This window comes from Coenobita brevimanus, chromosome 62 (genome assembly GCF_032717465.1).
Source record: "Coenobita brevimanus isolate Jiangsu-jjx chromosome 62, ASM3271746v2, whole genome shotgun sequence".
NCBI classification, from domain to species: domain Eukaryota; kingdom Metazoa; phylum Arthropoda; class Malacostraca; order Decapoda; family Coenobitidae; genus Coenobita; species Coenobita brevimanus.
Genome location: NC_137015.1, coordinates 36,638,558 through 36,647,113, shown reverse-complemented (window position 1 = coordinate 36,647,113; position 8,556 = coordinate 36,638,558). Strand labels below are relative to the sequence as shown.

General features: G+C 42.6%; 1 protein-coding gene across 1 annotated transcript in view; it reads right to left on the bottom strand.

Moving 5' to 3' along the window:
* Window positions 1-1,234, bottom strand: part of LOC145404061 (protein FAM151B) — a 55,773-nt gene extending 54,539 nt beyond the window's left edge. Inside the window, exon 1 of the mRNA XM_080275663.1 lies at window positions 1,190-1,234. The gene's annotated coding sequence lies outside the window, so the exon portion shown is untranslated. The remainder of the gene's footprint in view (window positions 1-1,189) is intronic.
* Between the last annotated feature and the right edge of the window lie 7,322 nt (window positions 1,235-8,556).

The window sequence follows — 8,556 nt, the reverse complement described above, 5'->3', positions numbered from 1 at the left end:
AAACACTTTAAATACAAAAATAAACTGTTAACTTGATTTTTAAAAATATATATTTGAAACCTGTTTATCTATTACCTAATAATACTGCAATGATGGTAGTTTACCTATAGTTGTCACACTATGACCAGAAGCATAGCTATAAAAAAAAAAAAAAATTACCTAACAATATACCTATAAAAACTACACATAAAAAATATGGACTAAAAAAGGAAAGTATATACACGTGATTCTTGTAAGTCTTTTTTCTTCAAAAGTATCTGAATTCTTCCCGTGGGTTTGAAGGACACTGCCAAAACAACGGCCCAATGCACTTCCAATGCACTTTGATTAGGGTCTCAAGTTTGATGTGGGAGCACTACCCAGATTAACAGTCAGATGTGTACCACATGACGTGCTGCTGCAACATAGGGGCCCTATTAACCCCCCCCCCACAGGATGTGAAGAGACGGGTTGAAAACTCCTAGAGACGCCAAGCAGCCACACAACAGCATGCAGAGGGAATGGAATCTCAGGCACCACAACAGGAAGTGTTCTATGGTTTCTTCAACCAGGGAATACCACTGGCATCAAGGGTAAACTATCATAACCAAACAGCACATGTGACTTGAGAGGCCCGTGTGGCCTAAATGCAGGGTGATGGCAACATCAACATCCTGATGGGAGGGGTGAATGACAATTCTGGGCAGGGTAATTCTCAATACTTACCTAGAACTGTGAACAAACTCCCTAAGAGTCTAAAAACAATGCTTCAAACTATACATAGGCTATCAAAATCCTTATGCCAAGGCTGATACAGGAATGACAAAGGCTGTATCAATTCTCGTTGCAGCTAACAGGCAATCAACATCATAATTATGAACATCTCTCCTTTGTTTCAAGCACACTCAAGGACAAGGCATAAAAACACAAAATAAGCTTGATAAATAATGCATTAAATATTACAACTGCATGGAAGTACTTAATAATACAGGTATTACCACAGTACATATTTAAACAAAGAAAAATAAACTTACGGAGATCAAAATATATAACGGTTGACTCACTGGAACCACCTGTGGATTTGAAGTTAAAATTTACACACAACGAAACACCTAGTAATCGTTAACATTAATTAAGCACATTCTACATGCCATTACCTAATTACTGAAGGAGGCACTACGATAAACATTCTATAATTATGGATATTTACCACTATTTGAGGCAGAGAAAGCAGACGTCAAGTTCGTGCGTGTGGGCCGAGACCTCAGCAGTGTTGCCACCTCGTTCGCAAATCACGGAAATGACGTTACAGGATACGTGTCATATTGTATTCCTAAATCGCTGTCTTGCTCCATTACTGTTCCTATGATTATGAAGTATTGATTATAGTATAAACGATTTTACCCTTGAAAGGCTTTAAAAACAAATGACCTAAACAGTTTATAATTTGTTTGCCTGGTTTCAAAAATACGATAAGTCGATTTGGTAATAATGACATCTTTGTTTACATTTACTTGTATTCATAAGAAAACGTAAGCATGTATATCATAAACTCCTTCATTTTGCATTATGTATATCTATCCGTATATACATTTTTTAAAATATATTAGTAATGTGCCTAATTCCTCACGGAGCGGTTACACATACCAGTATTACCCATACGAGACTTCCTCCTTAACTGGGTAAGTTTGTAGTTACATTAGCGACAAAAACAGCCTGAATCAGTCTACTGCAGAACAATTGAATGGTTCTCATTTTTTTTTTTCTGCACTGTCAACTGTCGGCTGTTAGCCGGATCAATCCATTTCTAGCATGTTTCCTACCAGTATGAAGAGTAATGTAAAACTTTCAGGTTTTACCATTTACGTTGTTCTTCGTCCATGTTTGCATCTATACTCTTTTCTCAGTACTGTCTTCCTCCGTTTCCTCTCCTCCTCGCTGTTTCCCTCTTTCCTCTAGCCTTCTCCCTCTCCTGTCTCGTAATTAGTCATCTTGCCCTATTTCTAATGAGTATTTCTCCTTTCCCCCCCAGTTACAATCTCCCTAGATCAATCTCTCCCTCATCCCTGTCATCTCTCTCAATCAGTATTTTCCTCTTAAATCCCATAACCAATCTTCTCTCCCTCTTATGAGTCGTCTGGCCATCCTTTCTGCTTCCTAATCAATCTACCTTCCTCTCCTCTCTCCTAACCAGGCTTGGAGTAATTACATATGCTTTCAGTCAATTACAATTACAATTAGAATTACTTGCCCATTATTACATTACAGTTACAAATACAATTACAGGGAAGGAAAAAATGACAAATACAATTACAATTACAATTACTCAGTTTTAATACTTCCAAATTACAATTGCAATTACAATTACAACCTAGTTTGTGTTCAATTATATTTCAATTACTAAATTATCTACTAGATCAGGCCCTCTCCAAAGTCACGCGTACTGGACGTGTTAGAGTCGTGTACTGTCTCGTGTAACATGTTTACTTCAGAGCAAATCCACCCTTCTCTCTCTCTCTCTCTCTCTCTCTGTTCAGTATATCATACTATATACGTTTATCAAAGTATTTGTGTGATGTAATTATAATTGTTCTTCTCCTAAATGCTCAATTACAATTACAAATACAATTACTATATTACTTAAAAACACAATTACAATTACAATTATAATTACACATCATAAGAAATAACGAATTACAATTACAATTACAATTATCTTAAAAATGTGTAATTAATTATATTTCAATTAAATTACAATTACAATTACTCCAAGCCTGCTCCTAACTAATCTTTCCCTTCTCTCTCTCTCTCTCTCTCTCTCTCTCCTGAAGTTTTCTATCTGACCATCATTATCTTCATTTTAATTTTATCTTCCATTCCCAACAAGTCGTCTTCTTCCAACTTTCCCTCCTTTTCCTCACCACTCCTCTCTCCCCTCCCAGAGCCATAGAGTACTCTATGGCTCTGCCCCCTCCTTTCTCCTCCCCCGCCTCTCCCACTCCCTACTTCCTTCTCACCCACCCTCTCCACCCATTCCCGACTCCTCTCCACCCCCGCCTCTTCAACTCCCCTCCCCTCCCTCCCTCGCCCCCGCTTCCTCTCTCAAGCCCTTCCTCCCCTCCCCCTTTCTCTTCCATGCTCCCTCTTCCTCCCTTTCTCCAACCCCGTCTCTCCTTCCTTCCCTCTCCAGCCTGTTTCGCCTAATCCTTTCCTCTCTTTCCAATCCGCATGTAATTCCTCACTCCCTTTCCATCCCGCCTCTTCCTCACTCTGTCTCTCCATCCTGTCACCCAACCCACCCTGTCTCTTTCGCTCTCTCCATCTCTGCTTGTGCATCTGAATTTTATCTACGCGCCTCCACCTCTCTACACCGGGTCCCCACCATCACCTCCACTTCTCTACACCACCTCCACAACATCACCTCTCCACTTCTCCACCTCTCCTCCTTACCTCTCCACCTCACCACTTCACCCTGCCTCTGCCCCGCTCCCCCTCTCGCCCTCCCCACCCAAGGATCTCCAACGCATCTTGCCGAATAAAATCAAGACTAGACAGTTACCCACTTCAGATGAGCGCAAAGTCTTTAACCACAGTTTGCCATTGAGGTTCCACCCCGAATTGCAACACCTGAAAGGAGAAGAACGTTAGGCGGTGTTGCATACATGGGAGTTTATCAGTCCTAGCCAGCCCTACCGTCCCTAGCCAGATATGAGAGTCAACACTCACCACACCCGTCCCTCGATGTGGTGCTCCAGCCCTGACAAGAAGCGAGGTGCTCCTCTTCTTTATCAGCCTACCTGAAAGTACAAAAATATGATTAAAATAAAGTAGATGTGCAGTTTCTTATTGTGCATTCGGGGAAAACATTCCCAGGCCTGCGATCTGTCTGGCGATTTCATTTATGTCCATGTGCTCACTTTCCCCTATTTGATTTTTTTTTTTTTTTTTTGAGGGGAGGGGGGTCAGAGGGGACTGACTGACCCAGAATCACTGAAGGGGAGGGGGGTCACGCTCCCCAAGTATCGCGTGACTGATGAGGGTCCGTTGTACAGCATGTTTCTGGAAAATGTACTGACTAGGATGTTCGCGTTACCACGCCGGTCATTTCCAGTGTTACCATCAGAAGATTTTAGTGGGGGAATGGGTGATGACTTGTTAAAGTTATTATTGAAAGAACTGAGAGTTGACCACTATGTTCTATTGTCATTTGGATTATTTAATAGTTTGGGTGCTTGGTTGTGAAGAAAGTTTGATTTAGCGAGATTAATTACTGCTTTGCGTGGTTTCTAGCATTTTTAAATTGACTGATTCACATGATTTTGATTTTACGTAAAAGTTATATGCTAAGGACTTTTGGGTCGTTGTTCTGACATTATTGCTGTCAAACCGTTCTGGGGAGTCCGATCTTTTGGTGAACTGTTGACTGGGTATGAACAACTCCATAACAGCTGATATTAAATCATTAATGTGGGACAGGGTAGAACTGATGTTACTGGAAAAGAAAGATTGTCATGGAACATCAGCAGGAGAGCTTCTAAATCCATCCCAGTCTGCCCTGTCAAAGTGCCATCTGGCCACACTGACTGGATCAGAACGGGGAGGTTTGGGGCAACTAACTACTGAGGCTTTAATGAGATTGTGGTCGGGGAATCCAAGCGGTGACAGTACTTCTATCCTGTATTGATCTGGATTATTTGTCAGCAACAGGTTCAAGAGATGGGCTTTATGGTCAGGATTATCTGCATGGTATTCTGGTTGGTTACTTTACCAATTGCGTGAGATTAAACGACTTTGCAAACAGCTTGCATTCTAGACCAGTAACGTCGGTCCTGGCAGAATGGAATAACCATTCTACATTATGGACGTTAAAATAACCCAGAAAGGTAATTTCAGTGGTAAGGGTAAGGTTAAGGTTAATCAACTGTGTGGATATGGAATTAAACACGCTGGGTTCTGAAGAAGCACTGGTGGAACGGTAAACTGCACGGATATATTTGGTAGTATTTAGAAAATTTAGTTTATATATTGTACTAAGATATCAAAGCCATATCCACCCTCCTTTCACTATCTGAGAATTTTTAATTTGGTAAGGGGGGGAGGTGACCACCTTAAAAATAATGAAAGGAAAATTGTATACGACGATACGGTGGAAGACCTTCGTAGTAACCACACGAACTCATGTGAGGCGAGTCATTCATATCTTTCTCCTATTTCTGATCGTTTATATTTTTGTGAGGAGGCTGACCCCTTATAATAAATGGGGAGTCACTGTCCTCTAATTTTGCTTTAAGGATGAGAGTACATTGTACAACATGCACTAAGATATCAAAACCACATGTGCCTTCCTTTCACTATTTGATCATTTTTAATTTGGTGAGGGGGCTGATCCCCCTAACAATCATGACTGAAAACTGTATATAGTGGAAGGCAATCGGAACAACCAGACGAACTCACCTGGAAAGTTTCATTCAAATCTTTCTCCTATTTCTGATCGTTATTACTTTTGGGAGGACACCCCCCAAGAATAATTTGTGGGGGGAGGGGTTGACGCTCCCCGATATCGCATTACGAATAAGAGACCATTGCACAATTTGTACAAAGATATTAAGATATCAAAGCCTTATCTGCCATCCTTCCACTATTTATGAGAATTGTTAATATAGTGAGGGGAGCTTGGAAAATTGCATACAGTGGAAGACCTTCCCAGTAACCCAATGAACTCACCTGGTTAGTTTCAGTGAAATCCATCGACTACCCTAAGAGTAGTTAAAGCGCGCGCTCGTGTACACACACACACACACACACACACACACACACACACACACACACACACACACACATGCACACACTTACACACACGCACACACACACACACACACATGACGCACACATGTGCACACACGCATTCTCACGCCGACACGCGTGCATACACATGCACCCGCGCACACGCACACACACACACACGAGGCATATTCGTATATAACACTGCAAAATTTCCTTCAACTTTCATAACACTATCCTAATTTTCAAGAAATTCTTACCTTATCTGAAGTGACGAGGATGTGGTTTTTCCAGACGTTGGCAGCTCCGGAGACGTCCTTTAGAGCTATGTCCATGCCGGGACACCCGAAGCCACTGTAAATATGAAAAAAATTAATAATCAAATAAATCTCAAGTCAGTCACCTCTACTACATGCAAAATATGTAAACTGAATAATGTAGTTTATATGTTTAATACTATCATAGTTTTCTATCTATCTATAGCCCGACGCCCTAATCCCGCAAAGGGTGGCCGCAGACAAAACGCCTCCAAGTCACTCTGTCACCCACCATTTGACTCCCCTCCCCCTAACTCACCCCCCCCTCCCTCATATACCTCTCAACTCCATCCCTCCACCTCATCCTCGGTCTACCCCTCCCTCTCCCTCCCTCCACCTCACCTACATACACCCTCTTAGTCAGTCTTTCATTCTCCATCCTCTCCACATGTCCAAACCACCTCAGTGTATTTCTACTAATCTTTTCAACCACATCCACATCTACCCCACAACGTTCCTTCACTTCTTCATTCGTCAACCTGTCCCTCCATGTCACTCCACATGCTCCTCTCAAGTAACTCATTTCCACTGCTCTCACTCTTGACTTGTTCCCCTCTTGCAAGGTCCACGCCTCGCTTCCATACGTCAGGGTAGGGATCACAATACCATCATGCAGTGACTTCTTAACTTCCATACTCACCTCCCTATTTCTCATCACTGCTTTCAGTGTGCCAACAACCTTCCTTCCCTGCTGTACCCTTTCACGTACTTCATCCTCCAAAGTTCCATCCTTACTCATCACACTACCCAAGTACTTGAATGCACTCACATTCTCCATATCCTCACCATCCAACCTCACTGCACACTCTGTGACTTCATTCCTCTCAAACACCATAACTTTACTTTTGTTTACATTAACTTTCAGCTTCCTCCTCCTACACACTGTCCCAAATTCATTCACCAAACCTTGCAACTCCCATTCATCTTCACTCAACAATACTGTATCATCAGCAAACAGCAACACCGGAAGCTTCCAAATCTCACCCTCATTCATTAGGGCCACCCCCACGTCCACTGCCCTACCTTGTACCTCCTTTACGACCCCATCCATATATATATTAAACAGCCATGGAGACATTACACACCCCTGTTTCAGTCCCACATTGAGATCAAAGAACTCACTCAGCTCACCATCCACTCGCACTGTAGCCCTAGCTCCCTCGTACATACTCTTCACAGCACTCAACAATTTCCCCTCCACTCCATATATTCTTAATACCTTCCACATACCTTTCCTATCTATTCTGTCATAAGCTTTCTCCAAGTCCATGAAGGCAGCGTACACTTTCCTTCCCTTCTCTAGATACTTCTCCACTAAACATCTTAGAACAAATATCTGATCTACACACCCTTTTCCCTTCCTAAATCCCCTTGTTCTTCTCCAACTAGCTCCTCTGTCATATGCCTAACCCTATCAATGAGTATTCTACCATATATTTTACCAGTCACACTAAGAAGGCAAATACCCCTATGGTTACCACATACTTCTCTCTCCCCTTTTCCTTTGTACAGAGGAACAATTATACCTGATTTCCAGTCCTCTGGAACCCTTCCCTCTTCCCAAGCCAATCTACACAACTTCCATATCCACTCCACAACAATCTCACCCCCATACCTAAGCATTTCACCACACACTCCATCAATTCCTGGGGCCTTTCCCAGCTTAATCTTCTTCATCGCTTCCACTACTTCCGACCTACTGATCTCTTCCTCCCTCCTCTCATCTCTTCTTCTCCCAGCCATTCCCCAACCACTTATACTCACACTGCTCTCACTCTCTACATTCAACAAATCCTCAAAGTGCTCCTTCCATCTCCTCAATTTCTCTCTCTTCTCCACCAACAATCTATTATTCCTATCTTTCACTCCCCTACTATTTCCCCTTTCACACTGCCTTACTTTCTTTACCTCCTTCCAAAACAATTTCTTACTCTCCCTCCATTTCACACTCAGATTCCTCCCAAACTCTTCATCCACTTTCTTCTTACTCTCCTTCACCAGTCTCTTAACCTCCCTTCTCCTGCTCACATATACCTCTCTCTTCTCTCTCTCATCTTCTCCCCTACCTCTACTCGCCAACCATTCACCATATGCCTTCTTCTTTTGTTCCACAGCTCGTTTCACCTCATCATTCCACCATGCTGTCCCTTGCACACCCTTGCATCTCCTCCTCACTCCACAAACCGCCTCACACGCTGCGCTTATCTCTTCCGTGAATATCTTACATACGTCTTCCACCCCTTCCATCTGCTCTAGCTCATACCTTCCCAATCTTTCTTCCACTATGCTCTTATACTCTGTCCTCTTCTCACTATCTTGCAATTTCTCCACTCTTCTCACAGGAGCTGCTTCCTCCTGTCTTCCCCTTCGCCTCCTCAACCACTTTCTTTGCAGCTCTACCTTGGCCATCACTAAGTGATGGTCCGAGACTCCATTCCCCCACCCTCTCCACACCCTTGCATCCAACACTTGTCTTCTC